This window comes from Schistocerca piceifrons, chromosome X (assembly GCF_021461385.2).
Source record: "Schistocerca piceifrons isolate TAMUIC-IGC-003096 chromosome X, iqSchPice1.1, whole genome shotgun sequence".
NCBI classification, from domain to species: domain Eukaryota; kingdom Metazoa; phylum Arthropoda; class Insecta; order Orthoptera; family Acrididae; genus Schistocerca; species Schistocerca piceifrons.
In genome coordinates this window covers 473018736-473044217 of record NC_060149.1, presented here as the reverse complement: position 1 = coordinate 473044217, position 25482 = coordinate 473018736, and positions in this window count along the sequence as shown.

The window sequence follows — 25482 nt, the reverse complement described above, 5'->3', positions numbered from 1 at the left end:
GTGAATGAGTTAGATAGAAATAGCAACCCATAGTTAGTCATTGATTCCTTTGTTTACATCATTAGAAATAATTAATTCTTCTCATTTATTGGCCTTTGTGTGCTAACAATGTATTGCAACATGTTTTTTCTAATTTGTATTATTGTTCCCCTAATAATAATCAATAGTGAGATAAAAACTATAAGCCTTCCCATATTTTTAAACTAATCATTCTATTTGGGAATGGTGACTAAGGACTTGCCACTTTTCCCAGTTAGGTAGGAAAAAGTGGCCACTATGTAAGCATTCAGAAAAACATTTATATATCCTATAAAACATACTTTCACCTTAGCTATAAATATTTATTGTGACACCTTACAGTACACAGATTTGAGATGTATGTGCCACAAGATTCTGTTAATAGTCAAGGTTTCATGAAAATTCAATTTCATTTAGAGTGGGCACTTTATCTCATCCACGCTGCTCTGCAAGATATATGGGGGAGTATATGAAAACAATGCTTGGAGAATTTGGACCAATGCAGAACTGCATGAGTTCTATAAAAATCCACCAGTCATGCAAATATAAAAGCATGAAGGTTACAGCAGCTGGAGTATGTGCAGAGGAAGGAATAACTGTCAGTGCCAAATAAGGGGCTGATTGCAAAGGTAGAGGGTAGCTGCTCATTGGGGAGACAAAGACTGCAATTAGTGGATGATGTAGAGATGGATCTGAGAGAGTTAGGAGTATGGAACTGGAGAAATCTCACAAAATAGAGAAAGGATTGCAGGAAATAGGTGGTTGGCACAGCCTGAACACTTCATGTGCTTTAGTGCCAGAAAAGAAGAAGAAAGTAGATTCTGACTAAGCATTGTGTTTTTTTAACATTTTTTAATCTAATGGTGAGGAAATGGATGACTAAATGTAGCACAGTGTAAGAGATTCTCTTTTCTTGGTATCACTCCTGACACAAATACTGTTTTTGTTTCCTTTTTTCACCAAATCTACATATGACTGCTACATTAAATTGCAAAATTCCAACACAGGTTTAGTTCTTATTGTCATGGTTTGCAGTAGGACTTACATTAGTTTGGTTACCAGGATACAAATATTCTTTATGGAATTATTTCAATGGAGCTGACAGCCTTGCCACAGTTGTAGCACCGGTCTCCATCAGATCACCAAAGTTAAGTGCTGTCAGGCTTGGCTAGCACTTTGATGGGTGACCATTCAATTTGCAAAGCACTGTTGGCAAGTGAGGTGCACTCAGCCCCTGTGAGGAAAACTGAGGAGCTACTTGCTCTGGTCTTTTAAACTGATATACGGACTGGAGGGTGGTGTGCTAACCATATGCCCCTCCATATCTGCATCCAGTGATGCCTGTTGGCTGAGGATGACATGGCAGCTGGTCAGTACTGTTGGGCATTCATGGCTTGCTTGGGCAGAGTTCTGCTTTAATTATTTCAGTAAATGAAATATTCGTTATTCAGAAAGATCACATGCACTTAAATTCTAAGACAGATAATAAATGTCTCTTCAAGGACTAATACAGGTGCACTGCTGAAAAGTTCTTGGTCTTTCCCAGAAATCACGGCACTACTCACGTGATTTTTTCCTGTTATGCTGGTACACATATTAGTAGATGCCATATAAAACTGCAAGTAATTCCAGGCGTCAATGGACTATAGGCAATCATTTGAAGGATTTGTGGTGTGAATGATGTTGAAAATGGACAACAGTTGAGTATCATATAGTAATTAAATGCTCTATAAAAAAGATTTGATTTGAACTGAAATTCATTTGTAGCTTGTAAATGTTTTTGGTGGCTCTTCACCTTCAATTTCCACCTTGAAGAAATGGGTGGATATTATTTAAACATAGCCTTGGAAGTGTCTAATCTAATCCACATGAAGGACATCCAAAACATGCAATCACACTGGGAGTCAACAAAGTGTATGGTACGGTTTTTAAAGGTCAATTTATACAGATGCGTTAAGTTGATAGTCCTCTATGGATATCAAAGGAATGTGTTGGTTGCATCTTGCACCAGGACTTGAACTTGAGAAAGCTTTGTACAAGTTGGGTGCTGCATGTGCTCATTGTGGATCATAATTCTTTTGCACTACTCTATTCAAAAAGAGTTTGGTGTATTTTAAGACAAACTGAAGGGACTTTTTGCATCAATACGTGACTGTAGATGAAACATGGATTCACCACTACACATGTAGATCCAGACAGCAGTCTATGCAGTGGATTAAAGCCAGTTCTTCGGCTCCAAAGAAGGCATGGAGACTGCTGTTGGTGGAAAGACCACGGCATCAATGTTTTGGGACGCAAAAAAAAAAAAAAAAAAAAAAAAAAATAATATATTGTTGATTGACTATCTTGAAAAAGGCAAAACGATAATTGGAGCATACTATTCTCAGCTTTTGATGAAACCAGATTCAATTATTCACGAAAACTGACCCAGCTTAAAGGAAAAAAAAATCATCTTCCACTGGAAAAATGCATCTGCCCTCAAAAGTATCTAGGCAGTGTGGAAATTCAGGGATTTCAAGTACTGCAACATCCACCCTGTTCTATGGATTTAGTTCCCTCAGACATCCATCTATTCTCAAAACTGAAGAACTTCCACACTTATCAACGAATTTTGTCCAGTCAAGAAGCCATTGTGGTTGTAGATTGGTACTTTTCAGCACCTCCGGAGGAATGCTGCAGAGAGCATATAATGGCTTTGAAACTCTGCTGGATGAAATGTATTGATAGTATGGGAGGTTATGTTGAGAAATAAAACTTCTTAGAAAGCATAAATTGTCATTTTCTCTATCAAACCAAGAACTTTTGAGACCATCCTCACATACTACTTTATAGCTTTGATTTTTCTCCCTATATGCAGCACATTCTCTTCTTTAAAATATTTGCAGCCTGGGAGACAATGTCAATCAAAAATATTATTTACATGAGGAATACAAGACTGCACAATTTGTAACATGTAAGGGGTGATCAGAATGATTAGATTTGTGGGTGTTGCTGTGGTGTATATGCAACTTAGCATGATCCCAGAGTAGATATGTAAGCATTGACATATAGACAAAGGATTAGTGTATCATTTGTGTCTTTCTGGCACATGCATGGTAAATGCAGAAATGTGAACTAGGGTAACACAATTACAAAAAAATGCGTCCAGATACATCCAATGTGCTGTTATTCTTTTCTTGGCTGCCAAAGTTCAAATGCTAGTAGACATCCCTCAGAACATGAAGAATATGTGTGGAGCAGCTAGTATGTCAAAGAGCACTATTGTGTGCTTGTCACAGTTTGGTAAAAAAACATCTGTTGATCTGGGAGGCTAGCCAACTCAAGTGGGAGAGGAACTTGAGCACTCCCCAAGTGAATACCATGCTTTCAGTCGCTTACAAAAGGCCAATTCCTGTCAGATGAGAATGTGTAACAAACAGTGCCAGACTTCTTCACACAGAAGCACATACTGTTTTAATAAGTGGGTATCTTGAACCTGGTGCATTAATGGGATGATTGCCTAAATGCTCACTGTGATTTTGCCTCATTCGAATACCAATTATGGACTGTACAGGCTTTAAACAGAAACTTTTTAATTGTCCTATATAAAGACCTTCATCACCCTGTTACCAATTTCTGGCCTTTATTTTCCTGTTTCTAATAGTAAGTATAATAGCTGTGTATACAAGTTAGTGAAAAACTTAAGAGTAAAAGTCTGTTTGTGGAGCAATCTTCATGGAATATCATATAAAACGTGGGATGAATTTTTGCACTTAAGACTCCACCCACTGAAACAAAGCTAATGTAGAAGCTGTGTAAAGATTACATAACATAGTAACATCATTTCTAAATATGTATAAATATTGCTTGCACCTAATTCCTGTTTCCTACATTGTTATTTAAAAATACTTGTGCTGTAATTTATGCAGACCTAGATCTATGATATTTTCTAACTGGGACAACAACTCGATAGTGGCGCCCCCTCCCACCCCCTTCCAAGTGTTTGAGATAGGAATTTTTCAAAAATAGTTTCATTTTTTAGCACACATCTATCTGAAGAGTTTGATATATGAAAGATATATGTTCAAGGAAATGTAAGACATATTATTTGGTCTTAAGTGTGATAAAGTGCAGTGCCAGACCTCCTCACACAACATTCTTCTATGGCACATCACTGTATTTCACTGTGTGGAATTCAGGGGTGCATATTTTGTAATGGAGGCCATCAAACCTATTATGGGAACAGTGGAAATTAAAATGTCCTTCCATGCCTCTCCTGTTCCCAGTCAGCGGTTTGACATCCTACTCCCCCTTAGCTTGTGGTGACTATATTGACCAAGTCGCGTGTAATATCTTCGTTTTGCCAAGCTCTTTGTGGCAGTCTGTAGCCGCGCGTGAAAGTTTACACACGTGGAGAGTGCCCACCACACCGCACACATGCCAACTAAGTTTCCCAATGGACGCTTCAGTAGGGTTTTCCCACTATCCACCGTGTGTTCGTAATAGTTCGACGCAGTTTCCGGACACACCTACTAGCAGTACGCAACAGAACAGTGCTTCTGCATTCCCACACGCACGTGTGCCGGTATCAGGTACAAACAATAGCTTTCCGTTATCATACATGAGTCAGCAGTCATGTGGCAGTGTTCCGTACCAACAGAACGTTTTTTGTGCACAAAACTTTGAATACGAACGTTTTACGTTGAGTATGAACTTCCCACGTGTTCTGAGTGCTCAACAACGGCTGACACAATGCGCTCAAACACCAGTGACTATGTTTGCGGGTTTCCTAAGTGCCAGTGTGAACTTTCCACCCGAATCAGTGGCGGTACAAATCAAGCCGAACGCCCAAACAGGAAATTTCATGTTTATCCCAGAACCCCAAAGTTTGCACCAGCCGCCCCCCCCCCCCAACCCCCCATTACCTGCGTCCACTTTATGGGTGTTTCCAGCAGCACACGCCGTTCCTGCCACGTCTACCGCATGTGTTCAACAAACATATTTAATGCATCTGTAGCGGAGGGCCCCGGAAACTGTACTACGTCATCTCCGCACATTGGTCAACTATGGTTGACTGTACCGCGCCGGTCCATTCTGCGCCTGTTGGTGTTAGTTTGTCGAACACACGATTCACTGATTCCTCGACCAAGATCGAGCAAGCCACACCTACTGTGCCACATGCATTTGACAGTGTCAAATGGTTCAAATGGCTCTGAGCACTATGGGACTTAACTTCTGAAGTCGTCAGCCCCCTAGAACTACTTAAACCTAACTAACCTGAGGACATCACACACATCCATGCCCAATGCAGGATTCGAACCTGCGACCGTAGCGGTCACGCGGTTCCATACTGAAGCACCTAGAACCGCACGGCCACACTGGCCGGCCTGACAGTGTCAGAAGCCGGTACACCGCTACTCCACTCAAGCCAATTAGGCTGCAGAACTATGGACAGGGAGTGACAGTTTCTAATAAACAGTTATGTAAAGACTTCCCCATCCATTGGCCGAAGCTACCACCCTTCACAAGGACCACCCACACACATGGTTTGCCTTAGTCAACCACGTGATGCAGCTACACGGCATCGCCGACAACAGTTCGAAGTTCCTTTGCCTACTATGACACCTTTATGATGAACTTCGCCTCATACTAGGGACAAATATTCATTCGCCTGACGCACCATCCTTGAGCGACTGTCCACATCGACAGAGAACGCTGTCCGCCTCATCAGTCACGAATCGCTGGGTTCCAGATTCCCGTCGCAGCTATGGCGTCATCTCCACACCATGATAGACACACATCACATGCCAGACGTTACACTTTGGTCCATCTGGTTGCTCAGACTTCCTCTGGAAGTTCAAATTCAACTTCTCCATGTGCCTTCAGCCCCACTAGATGCCAAACTGAAGATCACAGACCAGGTATACAACATTCTGTCCGCCCCGCATACTCCAGCCTCAGAGGTTGGCACACCTGTGCAGCAGCTTCCGTCGTGCAGTACAGAGTATGCACAACTCACTCCGCATATGTGCACGGTCCCAACACCGCCTGGCAGCCTTCACCGTAACTCCTCTCACACCAGTACTACTGCAACACCGCCACCGGAGGAACCTGCATACAAGATTCCCCCCCTCCAATGCCACTTCAACCTCAGCCAGCAGACGAATGACGCCACGCACCACCCCCGTTGGTGTTATTTCCGTTCCAGCTTTGGCCAAGCGGCTAAGAAGTGTTGTTCTCCATGCGCGTTCCCAAACTAATAATGCGACCAAATTCAGGTGCTATGGGCTGCAGTGCACCGCACAGACGCCTGTCACTTAATACTTCTTCACCTCAGCACCAAGATGCTTGTATGTGAAAGATACAGTGTCTCGCCTTTCATTTCTAGTCGACACGGGGGCCAAGGTTAGTGTGATACCCTTATTCACAGGTATTAAATTCGAGCGTTAGCCTTGTCCCATGCTTCGAGCTGCCAATAAGTCCCTGATTCCATGTCATGAAATAACTAATTTAAGCCTTAAACTGCAGCATATTAACACCCCCTTACAGTGGACTTTCATTATCGCGGATGTGGGGTAGATTCTCTCTTAGCCCATGCTCTGTCACCCAATCTACAACGAGGTACACTAACCATTAACTCGATAGACCATACCACCGGTTCAGGTATCTCTTCCCTCTTATCTGAGAGCGCCACTCTATTGTATGAGCTAGCTGAAACCGCTGTTGCAGTGCTCTCTCTTAGATCACACAGTGACGAACTTCAAGACAGCAATGAAGCCCCCCGCTTGTAACCTCCCCCTCACTTATCGACCTTAATGAAAGTGAAAAATTAAACCCCGTGTACCAAATGGAAATTTGGGAAAAGCAATCGTCACCGAAGTCAATTTTTCGGTAAAGAGGAAGGAAAGGGTTACATCTAAATGAAAGGAAAAATGCAAAAGAAACTGGTGGAAATTGATTTTGAAAAGGGGTAAAGTTAATAAAGAAAGTAAATGTGCGGCCGTTACGTTAACAATTAACTAGTGGTAATTAGATATTTGAGATTTGGGGGAAATTACGGTCGCCAGTCCTAAGGACAATTACTATAGTAACTGAAAAAAGAAAGGTTATTACACATATAATTAGCACTAGAAGCGTGGCAACTGAAGGTTGACACGTCTAGTGTGAAAACTGAAAGTTTGTCAGAAGTAATAAATTTCGCTACACTCTGACTTAATTTAGCAAAAGAATCAATAAAACCGGAAAATCGAAAGTTAATTTAGCGACTGAAGTTAATAGTGAGCTTTCTTTCTGAAGCACATCGAAATTCTGTAAAATACGGTTAGTCTTGGACTACCTCAACAATCATTTCAAAAGCTACTTGAATCTACACAATTTAGAAATAAGAGATTTAACTTTGAACTTGAATTAAATGATTCTGAACAATTAACAATAGTAAAATTTAGTACATACCAAGCTGAGCTGCAGTCACAGGTAACTAAAATATGGTAACAAAACTCGCACTCTTAATTTGTGCTTGTGCAATCTAAATATTGTAGCCAGCTATGAATACCTTAACTGAACTTTGAAATTAAAGTAGTGAAATCGAATTATGCTGCGTTTGAATTTCAACGACACTCGGGCTCATTTCGGAAAAGGAAGGGACCCTGCTTGGCAATGCAATTGGGACAATGAGCAACAAAGGTTCATGCTAAGTTGCTGTAATTTTGTGATGCAACAATTTTAAAAGTTTGAAAAGTTGAGGTCTGCCATACAGTTCTAAAGCTTTACATACTTCCAGTCTTCCTTGTTGGCTGATTGAAGGTTTGAAGCCGTCGACCGAGGAGGTGGCGACAGTCACTCATTGTCGGCCGTCGCTGTTGCAGAAGCTGGATGTTGGCACGCCTTCTTCTAGACACTGTCACCAGACGAACCGGGCTCTTGATGTGCGCCAGCTAATGCTTCCCGTCCGCGACACCATGTCAGAAACTATCATCGCAAGTCGAGCACAATTACATGCTGCCAAACCCCGAAAGCGCGGCAACTCGCAGGAGCTTCACACAACACACCTGCTCCACTGCACCACCCCAGCCAGACTCTCTCTGCTCTGCCCACACTACACGCGGCAGAGTTATCACTACCAAAGATCCTAAACACTTTTGTTCTTCACACGACCTTTCGATGTATTCTTTCGATAGCATAGTTTTCCTTAGGCCAGACCCAGCGTATAAATACAAATAATATTCACAAAACAAACCAACATAAATGAATAAATATATATATATATACACGAACAGTAAAACAATTACAATATATAAAGACACAGAAATGTCATATCTTCAGGTAACAAAATAAGGAAAAAAATTATAGTACAATAGATGGAAATACAAGGATATGCATTTCCGGCATTACACGTGCCCCACAATGTCTGAGGATGTTCGTGTAACCTAAACAGACTCAGAAAATATCCAAAAAAAAAAAAAAATGCATATAATCAAAACATCAAGAAATTTTAGCATTAGGCTGATTAACCATAAACCAATTTTTAGACCATAATAATTGAGTGGAGACACTCCTAATCTTTTTCCACTCTGTCATCTTACACAAAAGAAAACAGGTTGACAACATATTAAAATTCATATAAAACATAGAAAATTGTTTAGCTATTCTAAAATCATCAAAATTCCTAACAGTATCAAGAAATGTACTACCATTTACAAAATTAATCAGAGTAGATGGTCATAAAAAACAGGTATATCAAAATACGCAAATTAATAATTAATTACATAGAATACGTATTTTATATACTTTTCATAATTAATATTCTCGTCATGAGAGTCCACTTAACGCTAAACAAGAAAATAATATACAGCAGATCGACAAAAACATAAATATTGACAACCGAATTCTTTCACATCAGCTGTCCGGGAAGTAAAACAACTCCCCCTTCCGTACCCGCAAGTACAAATAATGCCGACAGCGGCACAAGAGCAGACAGCGGCTCCGCCTCGCTAGTATTGTTGCGCCCGCCTGTGCGGCAAGCTTGATCTCACTCGCCCTGTGTAACGGCATCTCTAGAGCGTCCGTTTCACTGAATTCTTTCGGAAAAACTCACTCCCGAGTAATCTCAAGGAGTCCATTAGCACTATCACAGTGGATAACTCAACACTGCCCATCATCACACGCATGTACTAGCCGGAAACTTAAAACAGCGTCTAAGTACATCGGCAATGACTAGTAAAACACACAATTCATGAAATCTTACAGCTAGTTACAAAATCACATTTACATTCCTTAATCTACTGTGACTCAGATGAAAACTCAAACTAGCAGCTTGGATTTTTCGATTCATTAATAATTACTCTCTCTTAAATCATTTAGTAAAATTTAATTACTTGTTAATTACAACTTCTTTAATGTCCTCTTGGTCAGACAAAAGCATGGCAATCTAGCAAACCTTAAATCTTACACTCTATATTTACATACTGTACAAATTACCCATTCTGTGGTATTAATCAATCCTAGGTTGGTACAATTTCAAGTCTACAATGTTCCATATACCTAATAGTTTTCCAGAGCTTGGATACTCTAAGCAATAAGCATTTGTGTGAGGTATACCAATGACTTTATATGGTCCATTATAAACAAACTTAAATTTCGAGATTTCATTGTCTATCTCGCTCGATTTCTCATGAGCTTTTACAAGTACTAAGTCTCCGATTGCAAACTTAGCAAAACGCGCTTTAGCGTCATGACGACATATGCGAGCATCGGCTTTTAGCTTCATTACTTCTCGCAAACGATCTTTTTTCACACCAATACTAATGTCAATCCGTGGAGGGAATTTGATTATCTCTTCCACTAAACTTTTACTTCTGTCATCCAACAGGATTTCCGCTGGAGAAAAATCCTGTAGATTCATGTCTCAAGGTGTTCATAATTCTCTCAAATACTGCTACATATTTACCCCATGCCCTATGGTTGTGATGGCAATAGGTACGGCAAAGTCGGCCTAGCTCGCGCATATACCCAGCCGGACAATAAGCTGAAATATGGATCACCTCGACCCCATTATTTTCCATGCCTTCATTCCACAACTTAGAAGTAAATTGTGCCCCATTTTACATCTACATCTACATCTACATCTGATAGAATCGCCTTGGGCTTACCAATATGAACAAAATAATCGTTCACAAGCTTGCTATAGACCGCTTTGGCTGTAGCTTTCCTAATAGGGTATTGTTTAGCGAACTTGTAAGAAGCTTCTAGCACTACTAAAGTGTAGGCAAAGTTTCCTGATGACTTGGGCAAAGGTCCGTACAAGTCCACGCACAGTAATTCAAAGGCGTCGTTAAGCCTTATACTTTGCATAGGACCACGACTCGTACAGTTGGTAACCTTCAACTTCTGACATAAATCGCAAGTTTTCACTCTATCAGTAACGCGTTTTAACATGTTGTTAAAATGCACTACTTCACTCAGCTTTTCCGTACATTTCATTGGTCCACAGTGACCATACGCCAAATGGTAGTAGTCTATTATTTCCGTGACGTATTTGGTGGGCCAGCATACCCGCCAAATATTACTATTTTCGTCCTTACGCATGTACAAGATATGATCGTATATCTTGTAATACTTCCTTAATTTCTCTCCATCACCAACTTCTTGGAACAGTTCTACTCCCACCCCGTAATTCGACGAATCCGTTCCCAGATGGAAGGGTAGCGATAAATCAGGATGAAATAGTATGTTAGATCTTAACAACTCGTCTTTTAATCTCTCGAAAGCGGCCTGACACCCGTCAGTCCACACAAACGGAACATTTTTGCGTAAGAGGTTATTCAAATTTTCATCATTAAACACTTGTCCTTTTACAAATTTACGGTAAAATCCTGTGAGGCCTAGAAAACTTTTTAACTGTTTCCTAGACTTGGGTGGAGGACAATTCCTTATTGCCTCTAGTTTCTCTGGGTCTTTCGTAATACCAGCAGTGGTAATTACATGCCCTAAAAATTTCAGTTCCAGCTTCACAAATTCGGATTTCTTTAGCTTTAGAGTCATTCCGCCATGGCGCAATGCTCTAAAAACTTCATCTAACAGGTCACAATGGTCATGCCAAGTGGCATTGGCCAACAATAGGTCGTCAACATATACAGTTAAGCTTGAACTCAAAGCCGGTCCTAGCACTTTATCTAGGGCCCTGATGAATACGGACACAGATATATATTGAGTCCAAACGGCAGTACTCTATACTGATAACACCTGCCCGCGAACAAGAAGACGGTGTATGGCCTAGATTCTTCTTCGAGTTCTATTTGCCAGTAACTAGCCGTCAGATCAAGGCTAGTCATGAACATAACGTCATGAAAACGTTGCAAAATCTCCTCCATACTCTCTGGTCTGTTTGTTTCGCGTTGAACGACCCTATTCAACGTGCGTGCGTCAATCACAATACGCACACTACCACCCCGTTTTGCTACAATGACCAAACCGTTATTGTATGGACTCGTACTTCTTTCAATCACTCCCCATTTGATCATCTTATCTGTCTCCCGTTGCACTGCTTCCTTTTCGGACAGCGGTATAGCATATGGTCTCACGAAGAATGGTTCGTGCGGAATTACATGCAACTTGCATTTATATCCTTCCACAAGTCCCGGTTTGTCTGAAAACACACTCTTATACCTCATTATCACTTCATACAGGCCTCGTCTTTGTTCGTGTGTTACGTTTGACACATCGTCTACAATACTTTCCAATTCACTTTCTACACTATTGTTAATGCCGAGATTCCTCACATTACAGTAGTTCAAATTCATACCTTCATCAATACCATCCGGCCAGTTAACAATGTGTATAGGCTGGTATTGCCTATGCACACCGTCTCCTGCCCCGTCAAAGCTAACTACTATTGTTTTATCTTGTGACGTACATGTCAAAGTTTTGCTTTCGCAATTAATCACTGCACGGTACTTTAATAGCCAATCTAACCCGATAATTACTTCCGTAGTTAAGTCTGGCACGACGACAAACTCTTGTTCAAATCGTGCCCCACATATCTCGAAGTTGACAAAAATCTGTTTTGTGACCGGTTTACTGGCCTTCCCAGTAGCACCGATAATTTTCACTCCTGTTACTGGCATAACTACGATGCCGGGTCTGTCTTTCAGTAACTCAAATATTTTCCTAGATACAGCACTCAATTCTGCACCGGTGTCAATCAACACGTTTAGTTGTAGGTCGTGCATATTAACAGACACTACTACCTGTCTACACTTGTCCTCGGCTGTTTCTTTATTTTCCAACAGTAAATCCTCGTCTATATCCAGGTCATTCCAGGAAAAACCATCCGGCTTTGATCCTAAATCCGGCTTATCTGGCGGCCTTTTCAGCTTCTGTTCACATACAGTTTTAATTTCAACACGTTTGTCCTGAGGCTTAGTCTGTAGCTTCGCCTCCAATACCGAAACCTTTTCCTGTAACTCGTCAACTAGTGAGTGTTGCTTTGCTATCAATCCACTAATTGTCACCTTCGTTGATTCCACTTTGGTCAGATTGATCTCATCTGCCAATCTACCTGGAGGAATGTGCCCAATAGTATCTGCAATTACTACCTCTGGATCTGCGCAACCCACACTGCTACCGTCTGACCGTATAACGTCAGCTCTAACCTCATACATGCTGTAATCTACGTGCTTTTCTACCAATCGTGTCCGGCTATCACTAAAATTTTCGTAATCTTTCTCCTTAATACTCTCGCAATGTTTAAACTGGAGGTTTGCGTCGGACGGGTCGGCTACTTCTACCACTACAACTTTCGGTAAGGTCTGCCGGTTAGGGCCAGAACTTTCTATCATTTCACAAACACTATCTTCCTGCGGGACGAGACGCGGAAAATCCTGCACGCGCTCCCCATAAACACTTCTCCCATACAGGCCCCTATAATCTCTTAGTTCGTCGTATAAGCGACCGAACTGCCTTAACCAGACCTCATCCCTCTCTGCATCCCCTCGCTCGATGACGGACGTTTTATCCGACATCTGATCTTTTCTCAACACTTGCGAATCATTCTTAAACTCAATCTCCAGTTCCGCTGTGGGTATTACAGCTGCCACTTTATAATCGATTTCCGGAACACTATTTAAATTGTTCTCACTGACAGTGAATGTACTTTCTACTGCCGTGTATACAGCTGATCTACTACTTGTGGGCGCACTCCTTTCTCTTAACACTGGCACACTCTCCCGCCGTTGATTATTCCATACGGAATTTTCGTCACGACGACACCTGGGTTTTCTCTTGTTATTGGGCCTCCAAAATTTCTCCACGCCCGGTCGGCCCCTCACTGGCGCGGCTAATGGTTTCCCTGTCTCGTCCCAGCAGATACGCTCCCCGGATGCTGCTGAGGCGGCTGATCACACCCTCTGGCGTTATTACGATTCTGCGAAGCCCGTATCACGCTAGTATGATACTGGTTTCCGTCATTCCTGTTATTATTTGCATTGTACCGATTGTCCTTACGGCCCGAACCACTATTGTTATTGCTGCCATGGTTGCGGTATGCATTATTCCCATGGTTATCGTTGTGTGGTTCCCATTGTTGTTACCACGGCCTCTACCACTGTCGCGATTATTGCGCCAATTGTCCTCGTCCTCAACCCTTTCCAGGAAATCATTGATTGTCTTGTAATTGCTTCCTACGTAGCGTTTTGTATCATCTGGAAGCTTCTTGTGGAGTTCGCAGACTATTTCGGATTCCGTGCGGCGATCACGCAAATATTCCAACTTGCGGATCCAGCCCTCACAAAACTCCTTCATCGAGCCGCGCGAATTCGCATCGAAAGGCCTCGATACGACAAATTCGCGCCAGACACTTTGTTGTTTTTGCTCTGACCAGTATTCAGCTAGAAACAAATTCTTAAACTCGTCAAAAGTCAGGTTCGTAATGTTGAGGTTTAAGCCCCAACGCTTGGCATCACCAGCCAACACATCAATAAGCGCATTAATTTTTCTCTCATTAGTCCATGATCTTTCTTTCTGAAGCACATCGAAATTCAGTAAAATACGGTTAGTTTTGGACTACCTCAACAATCATTTCAAAAGCTACTTGAATCTACACAATTTAGAAATAAGAGATATAACTTTGAACTTGAATTAAATGATTCTGAACAATTAACAATAGTAAAATTTAGTACGTACCAAGCTGAGCTGCAGTCATAGGTAACTAAAATACGGTAACAAAACACGCACTCTTAATTTGTGCTTGTGCAATCTAAATATTGTAGCCAGCTATGAATACCTTAACTGAACTTTGAAATTAAAGCAGTGAAATCGAATGATGCTGGCGTTTGAATTTCAATGACACTCGGGCTCATTTCGGAAAAGGAAGGGACCCTGCTTGGCAATGCAATTGGGACAATGAGCAACAAAGGTTGCTGTAATTTTGTGATGCAACAATTTTAAAAGTTTGAAAAGCTGAGGTCTGCCATACAGTTCTAAAGCTTTACGTGCTTCCAGTCTTCCTTGTTGGCTGATTGAAGGTTTGAAGCCGTCGATCGAGGAGGTGGCGACAGTCACTCATTGTCGGCCGTCGCTGTTGCAGAAGCTGGATGTTGGCGCGCCTTATTCACGACACGTTCACCAGACGAACCAGGCTCTTGATGTGCGCCAGCTAATGCTTCCTGTCGGCGACACCATGTCAGAAACTATCATCGCAAGTCGAGCGCAATTACATGCTGCCAAACCCCGAAAGCGCGGCAAGTCACGGGAGCTTCACACAACACACCTGCTCCACTGCACCACCCCAGCCAGACTCTCTGCTCTGCCTGCGCTCCACGCGGCAGAGTTAACACTACCAAAGATCCTAAACACTTTTGTTCTCCACACAACCTATCGATGTATTCGTTCGATAGCATAGTTTTCCCTAGGCCAGACCCAGCGTATAAATACAAATAATATTCACAAAACAAACCAACATAAATGCATATATAAATATACACACACACACACACACACTCACACACACACACACACACACACACACACACACACACACACACAAAAAGTAAAACAATTGCAATATATAAAGACACAGAAATATCATATCTTCAGGTAACAAAATAAGGAAAAAAATTATAGTGCAATAGATGGAAATACGAGGATATGCATTTCCGGCGTTACACGCCTACGCATCGCCACCATGCAAGCCAAGCTGACAGACACTGTCACACACAGGTCACACCCCCAACCCCAGCATTGCTTCCTTGCACCTGCCGCTGATACCATGTGACGTTTCTACTGCCGGACAGAAGCTGTGCCTGTGACGCTACCAAGGATCCTACCAAGCTCTACGACAAGGACTACCAGTGGATCACCGCCACAGCAGCTGGCTCACCGGCCTGGGACACACAAGCATGTGCATTAATGGTCAATTGTAGTGCATCGGGTGCAGACCCACCACCTCCATCAGTGTTCGCGATCAACAACAGTACTGTCCACAGAATCAATACCACAGAAGGCCCACTGGTACGTGCAAAAGCTAGGCGTTTAAATCCAGAAAAACTTAAACATGCCAAAGCTGTTATTCAGGAACCTTTAGATAATAAGACTATTCACCCTTCTTCTAGTAGTTGATCGTCACCCATTCATTTGGTGCCCAAGAAAGATGACGCTTTCCGCCATTGCGGTGATTATTGGGCACTTAACACCAGAACAATTCTAGATATTTATCCCATCCCAAATATTCAAGACGTTGCTTCCCAACTGCACGGGGCACGAATTTTCAGTGTAATTGACTGTCACAAGGCGTATCACCAACTGCCAATGGCACTGGAGGATGTTCGAGTATTTGTTTATGCCGTTCGGCCTTAGAAATGCTGCACAGATGTGGCAGTGGTTCATCGACTCGTTGGTCGGAAAACTGGACTTTGCATATGCCAACCTGGATGACTTGTTAATTTTTTCTTCCACCCTCAAGGAACATGAACTCCATTTAAACACAGTTTTCCAACTTTAAAAGCTAATGGTGTCGCAGTGAATGATGCTAAGTCACAAATCCGCCGCAATAGTGTCACTTTTCTGGGCTATGGGGTTTCTGTCAACGGCATCTGCCCCCTACCCGAACGGGTTGAGGCCATTAGTACGGTGCCTTTGCCTAAAGATTTTCAGGGCCTCTGCTGCTTCCTTGGAATGGTAAATTACTACCGCAACCACATCCCCCACACTGCTGAAACACAAGCCCCACTGACGGATGCTCTCGCAGGAAAAAACACTTTAGGGTCTCGGGTGGTCACATGGACTCAAGATATGCATTGTACATTCAATAACTGAAGTCAGCCTTACAGACAGCCGTTACGCTCACTTACCCCATTCCTGATTCTCCCATCTTGCTTACTACAGACGTGAGTGATACAGCAGGGGGGGCGGTACTTCAGCAATCTGTGGGTTCTGTGGTACATCCACTCAGATTTTTCTCCCACAAACTGTCCACTTCCCAACGTAAATGGTCAACCTTCAACTGGGAACTGTTTGCTATTTATGCTGCTATCAAATATTTCCAGGATGATATCGAAGGTCGCCCTCTCGTGGTATTCACCGACCACAAGCCATTGGTATACGCTTTCCGTAACTCAGGCAAGGACTCATCCCCGAGAGTTTTCGTCATATGGATCTCATATGTCGGTTTATGAACGACATACGTTACATCAGACGGGCAAACAATGTCATCGCCAATTTTCTGTCTCGTGTGTCGGTTTTATCTTCACAACTGGACCTCAGTGAACTCCCTAAATTGTAGACAGAGGACACTGAACTCACTGCATTGTGCTCCGATGTTAAAACAGGACTCAAACTAAAGTTAAGGATGCTTCCTGGGTTTTCATCACCCATCTGGTGCTACATTTCAACAGGACGCATATGTCTGGTGATTCTGGCACCTCCCTGCCAGGACATTTTTAATAGTATCCATGACGTGGCACACCATGGCATTCACACCACCACACATCTGTTATGTGAGCATTTCGTTTGGCCCGGGGTGATAAAACAATGTCACAGTGGGGCGCGAGGGTTTGTGGCTTGTCAGTGCGCAAAAGTATAACGTCATGCACAGCCCCCATGGGTACATTCAATGTGGCAAAAAGAAGATTCCAGCACATGATATTGTCAGGCCCTTACTCCCCCTCAAGCCCCTTCCGTTACATACTGTCCGCCATTGACAGGTTTACCTGCTGAGTAGAGGTAAATCCTCTCACTACTATCACAGCCGACGCAGTACCCCGAGCCCTTTTTTTACTGTGGATTTTGTGCTTCAGCTGCTCAGTTTCTATCACCACTGACCAGGGCCACCAATTCGAGTCCACCTTCTTCAAATAGCTTTGTGAACTGTGTGGGGTGAAACGATTTAGTACTACAGCATACCACCCCCAGAGCAATGGGCTTGTTGAACGCTGACACCGAACACTTAAAGCTTCCCTGATGTGCCACGGAGGTGAGTGGGCCGACGTCTTACCATGGGTAGTGTTAGGCATTCGGGCGGCATACAAAGAGGACGTTGGCGCATCCCTGGCAGAAGTACTGTACGGAGAACCCCTCACACCCCAAGCAGAGCTAGTCGAGCCTTCACTCGCTCCAGATCAAAGCTGCGATGCGACATTAGTCGAGCATGTTAAGGAGTTAATCGCTAACATTTGCATGCCTACACCTCGGTTGCATTCGCCCCCTGCCGTATTTCTACATAAGCACTTGGCGTTGTGCACTCACGTCATGGTGTGCGATGACACTGTTCAACCAGTACTCAGACCTCCATACTCAGGCCTGCACAGAGTTGTATCATGGCATACCAATACATTCGAGGTGCTCATTAATAGAACACCTCAAACGGTATCTGTCTGCCGCCTCAAACCGGCATGGTCTCTAGGAGAACTGCCCGATACCCCACCCAGTCGGCCCCGACCCCCTGCTACACCCGCCTCATCTACCGACAGTCCACAGATGAGTGACGCCCATTCCTGCACTTGTGACGTTACCCACTCCCAATCGTGTGACAGTGCTACAAGTGTGTGTGACATTCCCATACAGAATGATGCATGTGATGACTCCCCCTCTTACAGGCAGCCTCTCCCCTATTAGGATTCAGTGACGTATCAGGGGCCAGCCTCGGAACAGGTGATATTGCTGCCGTCAACTCGTGTGGAGATCCTGTCAACTTGTCTATTTGAGTGGTAGTGAATGTCAACACAAGTTTTATTTGTGGCTCTAAATTGTTTTTTGCTATGCAGCCACATAATGTGTGTATCTTCTATGAATGAGCCAGCTCCCCCAATGACAACTCAACCCACATTCACCTTCTTCAGTCTGTCCCCTTGCCTGTTGGTACTGACCTGTCCATGGTAAAAGTACTATGTACTGCAACAGGCATTCAGAATGTGTTAAAAAATAAACTGGGATATATTTCAAAATCATATGAATAATCCATACACCAATATGTAATGAATGCTAAGCTCATTGTGAAACAAGGTTTTTTTCTTCGAGAATATGAATTTGGCACCCCCTGAAATAGCTGTCTAGGGCAGATAGCCTGGTTTATCCCCTAGATCTGGGCCTGAATTTATCATTTTATAAGTAATTTTAATACAGTTGATAAGTTTCCTGTTTATGCACAATGCAAACTGATAAATAAGCATAGTGAATAATGCCATGGGTAGTCACTGTCAGTAGCAGTTAGTCAGTAGTCACAGCCAGTGAACCATCTATAGTCAACTGTGCACAATGAGAAGTGTGAAAAGATCAAATGAACATTGCATAATCAATTTTTATGTAATTAAGTCAAATGAACAGCACACAGTTATTTTTTGTGTTATTAGTACAAGTTTAACAATTGTTTGTTATGTATAACTGACTGAGATGATACACTTAGCCTCAGAGTGGGGAGGTTGGAGGCTTACTTATCTCTTGGAAAGAAAGCACAGGTTCCACAAAGCAAACAGTGAGAATATTTGGCTATATTAACTATTAGCACAATAAACAATATATTCTAATTAAATTTTTCATAAATAATTCACCACAAGGTTAGAGCATTTATGGTCACAGCTATGAAACTACACCTACCTGTCTTACCCATTAGTATTACTGGCACTGGCTCTGAAAGAAGTTCAGTATGTGTCCACAAAAATCTTGATTATTTGCCAAATAACATAACTTACTTGATAATTAGTAAAGGAAATATTAAATCTAGCTTCCAATAATTTCTTCTAGATAACTCATTCTAGACAGGCAATAATTAATAACTGGTAGCATTTGCAGCCTAAAAAATTATTATCATAATTATTTGTATTACTAGTTGTGTCACTCATATAGTCAGTCTTATTTAATTTAGACCAGTGTACTATTTAGTAACTTGTAAATGTTCAGCATGTTACCATATCATGAACGACACATGTATTCACAGTATTGTAACTTTTCCACGTAGAAGGTTATTACACTATGTACTTTGCTGTAACTCACCACCAGATGGTGCTGCAGCATATCAATTTCCACACCATTCAATCAATCATAGAAATCATGTCAATTTTTCAGTCCTCAACAACAACAACAACAGTGATTGTGATAATGTTTAAACTGGTGACTAAGTTTGAAATGAAATCCCATTTTTATTTAGTTGAGTGCTGTATGTCAATATGAATAAGTATTCTCCTTTTGTTAACAGGCAAATGACATTGTAGTCTTCTTTTGTTTACAGTTGAAATAAATCTTTATCATAGACAATTAGACCATCTTTGGATGCCTCATCTGCTACCAAGCATTAAGTACTGGAAATTATTTGAAATGCCACTCAAAAAATGAAACACTGAAAGATCAACCAGATATCTGATTGGCTATGGTAGTGAACTGTCTTAGCTCCAAAGAATGATGATAGCAGTCAAATCACTAATAAGATTCAGCTGAAAATTCCTGGTGCAGTTATGAAATACAAATACATTGAAACAGCTACAGGATAGGAGAAAGCTGTTAATTCTCCAGTAGAACTTCTCAATTCATTGGAGCCTGCTGGAATGCAACTACACATACTGATGAAAGTTGGTTCAGCATTATTGCCCCTTTGGAACCTCAACTAAGCAAAGTTGTGTAATGGAATCAGACTTTCTGTGAAACTACTGGTGCTGAATGTGATTGAAGCAACAATAATTAACAGCAAATGTAAATGAGAAGATGTGCCAGTTCCTTGCATTCCAATGATTCCAACTGATTTGCCATTCACACTCAAATAGTTCCCTGTGTGTCTTGCTTTCACGGTGACAATCAAAAAAATTCAAGGGCAGTCACTGCACATTTGCCAGATTAAATTTATAAAATCCATGTTTTTCTCATGGACAGCTATATATTGCTTGCTTCAGAGTAGGCAAAAACTTTGTACATATATACACCAATCCAGCAAACCAAAGATATAGTTTATCCATTCACATTACCCTAAATGTTAGCATTATTTTAAGTTAAGTTGGTTCAATTATATTGCAAATGGAATAGTCAAACATATTGTTCATTCATCTTATTTATTAGTAAAAAATGCATGTAGCTCATCATCAATTTATACCAATAAAAGTAATGGAATCCCATCACTGTAAAGTATATTTCATTTTCCCAGATATTTCAACAAATTATGGTCCTAGAGTAAAGACAGATCATACTTTTTTTTATATATGCAGTGGTAAATAAACATACACAGGTAGGAGAACATCTGCTGGGTTTTTCTAGCTCCATATAATGACTTAGAGTGACAGAAAACTAAACATTCCAACTTCCCTGTAAGGTTTTTCAATTTATCGAAAACTACTTCATGGAAGAGTTAACTAGCATTCAAGTTCTTAAGCAGCCCCACTTAACATTGCAGATTTCATAAAAACCACTGTTAAATCATGACTTTTGACTACCTCTGTCTGTTACCTTAATTTTCAAGTACAAAATGACATACAGAACTAATTAACTAACTCACTAATTAACAATTTCATGTAATTGACTATAATTTGTGAACAATGGGATTCAGATTTTGTGCAAGAATAATAGCATTCATGTATTTTTTTTCTAAATTTCTCAACGTCAACATTTTCTGAGCCAAAGTCACATTACTTTTTGTAGTACATCCAAAACAGTGAAATCCGACCTTGTCAACATTCAAAGTATAATGTAGTTTACAAATTAACAGTTTATTCTAACACCTGTCTATAAGTAGTCCAGTGTCACCAAAATAAGCAGTTCACAGTTTGAAAGCTCACAGGTAGGATCTCAGTTGGGCACACTTTCAGTATAGACTAATGCCACTACTATTTATGTTCAGTAAGTGAAAACTTGCACATTGACAACTGTGATGCACAGTAGCTTCAACGTTTCATAAATTTAAAGTGGTTTCTGTAAACTGAATTAATGAGGAAATTTTCATACTACAGTGGAGTGTGCGCTGATATGAAACTTTCAGGCAGATTTAAATTGTGTGCTGGACAACGACTCGAACTCAGGACCTTGGCCTTTTGTGGGCAAGTGCTCTACCAACTGAGCTACCCGAGGATGACTCACGCCCCATCCTCACAGCTTTAATTCCGCCAGTACCTCATCTCCCACCTTCCAAACTTCACAGAAGCTCTCCTGCGGACCTTGGAGAAGTAGCACTCCTGGAAGAAAGGATATTGTGGAGAGATGGACTTAAGAATTTCTGCAAGGTTTGCAGGAGAGCTTCTGTGAAGTTTGGAAGGTGGGAGACGAGGTACTGGCGGAATTAAAGCTGTGAGGATGGGGCATGAGTCGTGCTTGGGTAGCTCAGTTGGTAGAGCACTGGCCCCCAAAAGGCAAAGGTCTTGAGTTCGAGTCTCGGTCTGGCACATGGTTTTAATCTACCAGGAAGTTTTAAATTAATGTACATTTTTCCTAAACTGTGTGGTGATTAACGGGTGATGTGGAATGTCATTGTCATTGAAATGAGTGATTGTTAGACTCTGTGAAGCTCTTAACTGATACACTGAAGTGTAATATTTTCTGTAATAAATTACTACAGTATAGTATAATGCAAGAAATTGTGACTTGTGGTATATATATATATATATATATATATATATATATATATATATATATATATATATATATATATATATATATATATATATATATATATATATATATATATATATGAACTGTGTTTTGTGCCACACTAGCATAAATATCTTTGCCACTGTATTTGTAGGTGCTGGTCTTATTCAATGTGCTAAAACATCTTTTTGGTTGGCAAACTGGTCACTGTTCTTAATATCTAAAACTGATGAAGACTAAATGTGTGTGCTTATGTAGTCTAAATTATGATATCATGTGCATTTTGAGCAAACACCACTACTCATTTAGAATTTTAAGAGGTGATTGAGAGAGGTGCTGCCAAGGACAGTCCATGAAAATCGGGTCAAATGGTTCAAATGGCTCTGAGCACTATGCGACTTAACTTCTGAGGTCATCAGTCGCCTAGAAGTTAGAACTAATTAAACCTAACTAACCTAAGGACATCACACACTTCCATGCCCGAGGCAGGATTCGAACCTGCGACCGTAGCGGTCGCTTGGCGCCAGACTGTAGCGCCTAGAACCACACGGCCACTCCTGCCGGCAAAATCGGGTCAATAAAGGCCCTAATAAAGTGCCCATAAATATTGCTTGAACTTGGTCCCTTAACTGCATTGAATCTGGCTTGAGAAATAAAACAGGCCCATCTGTTGTATATGAAATATTGCCACTGTTGTAGTGCTTGTGCAAAATTGTCATTAACACGGGGACATTAGACATAGATGGATGCCCGTTGCTCCATCATGAAAACCCTTTGAGTTGAACTGATGCAGGATTGGAGCACTTGATGGTGCACTGCCAACAGGCACCATTCATCATCTTCTATAAGGAGCACCATACATTGAAGAAATTGAAGTTGATGCAATCAATGATAAAAGCAATGAAGGCCAGATGGTTCTGCACCTAAGAGCCTTGGAAGCCAAGCTGACCGCACATACTGCAGGGCTTGTTGAAGATGCAGGTAGCATCTAGATATTGCAGTAACATGTCAGGAATCAATAGGGAACACACTGAACAATGTGAGCAGTTGGATGTCAAACTGAAAATAGTCTCCTGGCACCCAATTTCAGGATCCAGACTTGCCAGAAGGCAAGCAAGAGCATCTGCATTAAAATAATGAGCAGAAGTGTGATTAAAAAAGTACTGGAAATTTATGAAACAGAGAACCCGTCAATGAAGGTGATCTATCATACTCTTTGGCAACTAAGCCTTAGGTCCAAAAATCCACAAGAGCAATTTAATTTTTGTGATAAGATGATATTTGTAACCATATAAAAATATGAGAAATTTATGGACGCAGAACATAATGTCCAACAATTGATTTTTAATCCATGGATAAAGCTATTCAGATGAAGTAAGTGCCTTTGACATAAAGGCAATTGGCCACTAACTTTTTGTAGCAAATGTATCTGCTTCCTTGTGGGGGCACATCTATTGCCAACCACAATGGCAAATGGAGCTCGCAAGTCTAGACAGGATACTGACTGGATGGTCAATTTAAACTTCTGAACAGTCAGATAGCAATCTTCTGACCACTAAAAGGGGACCCTCTTTTTATGGGGATGCTTTAGCAGGAAAACTATGGGGCCTACCTCCAGAATAAATTTCGCACAATCGTTTACTTCTGCCAGAAATACTTGGAAAGCCTTGACAGATTTAGGCACAGGGATGTTCTGGATAGCCTTTACTTATTCTTTGGTTTGCCAAGTCCCTCTTACATCCTAAGTGCATGACTGTTGGTTGAAAAACCTTTCTGTATGTGGCCTGCATAGGGAATATTGTTGAGACAGTTCTCATTATATGGAATCCCACCAATAGTCTGTTCAAGAAACCTCTGTTATTATGGAATTTGTACAGTCAAAATGGTGTGATGAACACCAAAATCTCCTCCAGTCTTCATCAAATGGTGACTGAAAATATGTCTCCACAAGAAAATGAAAGAAATTTTCTGTTGAAAGTTTAGAAGAAAGTTCATCTGGATGAGGCAACAGATGAGAATCAATGTCCTCTTGAGCATTACTTATTTGCTTAATGTCCCCAAACAACCGAAATGAGGCCCCAGGTTTTCTATTCACCACAAACTGCAAAGCCCACTGACTGTAAGAAATGCGTGTCAAAGCCTGTGTCAAAGCCATCTGTCTAGTTTAACATCAACCTTATCCTTAATAGCCATGAGAAATGGGAAAGCTTTGGAAAACCTTGGACTTTCTGCTAGCTTCAAGATAATGTGGGCCTGAATGTCAACTGCCTTTTCCAAACCTGATTCATATACTAGCATAAATTTCAAATGAAATTCATATATGTTTCACAGGGTACCAACAAACCAATGGAGTGCAGTTAATATTGTAATGAAAATTCAAAAGTGAAATACCTGTTAAGGCCAAATATGATCTCAGCCACAGATCCAATACAACAAACTATGATTCTGTTCACGGTAACTGATCATGGGAAACCACTAAAATTTTTCTGAGAAGGATCAACATCCGAAGCTTGCCAGTTTTCTTACAACTGATTCAGTAAATTAGAAAATGTATCTTGCCCCAAAGTTGACAGTAAGTATCCAGAACTTATATTGTCTTACAAGATTGATAGTTACGTACTTGGTATTTATAAGGTAGATTACTTTAATAACCAAACAGTAAGCATATTTCAACAGTACATGCAAAGTACAGCATTTTTTGTATTAATGTGAATATAAGTAGCCAATTTCTTATTTCAAAAATTTGGAATTACACCCCCATATGATTAAATCTAGGATATCCAACACATTATGTTCATGAGGATAATTAATTCATACATCCATATTGTTAATTTGAAACTTAAAATTAAAAATTGGAAATAGGAAAAATAAATCAGACAGGTTTTAAAATCCTTCTGGATATAAATGAAAATTGGACATTAATAATTGTCAGATTTGATAAACAGGGAATAAACTTTAAAACAGACTCATTCTACTTTGAAGCCTTCTATATCATTCTGTCTGATTGTAAAATCTTATATCTGTCCCTATTGATGGATTTATTACATTGCTTTCACGATTTAATTTTTAGCATTGACTGGCTTAACTGAAGCTGAACAAAATGTGTCTTGGAAGCTACATTTCCTGCATTAGTTATGTAAAGAATAGCTCAGGCCAGTATATGACTAGATGAATATGGAAAATCTCCCAAATCATCCTCAGACTGTGGGGCAGAATCAGCTTTTAGCAGCTTGGGACTGCACCAGGCTGATCGTCATCTCTCCAGTTTGTCACATTATTGTGAAGCATGCCATTGCCTATGCTACTGGGCACAACGATTTCCATAGTAACTGACACATGCTTTCTCTTTCTACCTTGCAGGTATCACATTCGCCCCCCCCCCCCCCCTCTTCTAGTACAGAAAATGATCTTTTCTTTATTTCAGCTGGCGTCTTT